This window comes from Macrobrachium rosenbergii, chromosome 12 (assembly GCF_040412425.1).
Source record: "Macrobrachium rosenbergii isolate ZJJX-2024 chromosome 12, ASM4041242v1, whole genome shotgun sequence".
Lineage (NCBI taxonomy): Eukaryota > Metazoa > Arthropoda > Malacostraca > Decapoda > Palaemonidae > Macrobrachium > Macrobrachium rosenbergii.
In genome coordinates this window covers 21,103,001-21,104,172 of record NC_089752.1, presented here as the reverse complement: position 1 = coordinate 21,104,172, position 1,172 = coordinate 21,103,001, and positions in this window count along the sequence as shown.

Here is a 1,172-nt window from a genome sequence, read left to right as displayed (position 1 = left end):
CAGGGGCCAGTTGTCGATCGCTGCTATTCATATATCATGTTTTACGAATCACTTGTCTTACATAATCATACTTCATGTACAGGTTTTCTGTTGGGTTTAATCTTACCATATCTCAAAGTATTAGAATGATACAAAGTCACATATGCGTAAATTTTTTCTTTCTGTTACAGATTAAGATGCTCTTGTAACTTTTCTTGACATTAGAGATATTCAGGCCAACCATTTATTCAAATAATTACTTGAGGTATATATAAAAAAGAAACAATGCTGACTTCGTATTTCATCATGAAATATGAAGTCAACATTGTGCGAGATATTAGTGAAAACGGGGAATGTACATGCTGAGCAAATAAAAAAAAATATTTATATTTAAATGAGGTAAAACCCGTTTAGGAATTTATAATAAAGGAAAATCATTCCCACTGTCACTGTAATTCGGTATTAATTTTTTTTCTTTTCAAAATCAAACTATGTTTCACGTTTCTTTTCTGTGACAAAGCCTTTTTGTTTAGTTTTCTCTTTATTTTGACCATAGAATATAAATAACTAGTTTCTGGTGGAACTTTAATACGTTTATCACTCCTTCATTTAGTTACAAAAAAGGATCATATTATAAGTAATCATTTACTGTAATATTGTTAAAAAAGAAATCCCCTATTCTAGAACAGCAAAACGAAAGGACATTGTTCTCCGAATTATAGTCATTAACTTCCCTCGCGAACACTTTACTATACAACACTTATCTCTTTGTGCCATAAAATAGGAATTTCATCCATTATCAAGAGTGCTAGATGACTAATTTGTTCGCGTTGAAATCATATGTATCACTAATACTGTGCCAAATTGAAACTTTCGAGGACCAAACATAAAACACAGCTACGGAAGAACTTAACGCACTCCTTCCTCTCGACTATGTTGCATTACGTATAAGAGAAAAAATAGCAGTCATCGCCAAATTAAAAGTCCAGTCTCCTTTCTTTCGAAATTTATTGCGCAATCTGAGCAGGGTAATCATTCGGTGCTTTGTAAAAAAAAAAAAAATAATCAGTTTTTCAAAGAGAATCACCTGTCAATTACAATTTTCAACCTCATATCACCCCAGGCACAAACAAATTATATCAAGCATACATTTCAAGTATAAAGAAACAGAAGGATTTAAGGTAAATAGACGG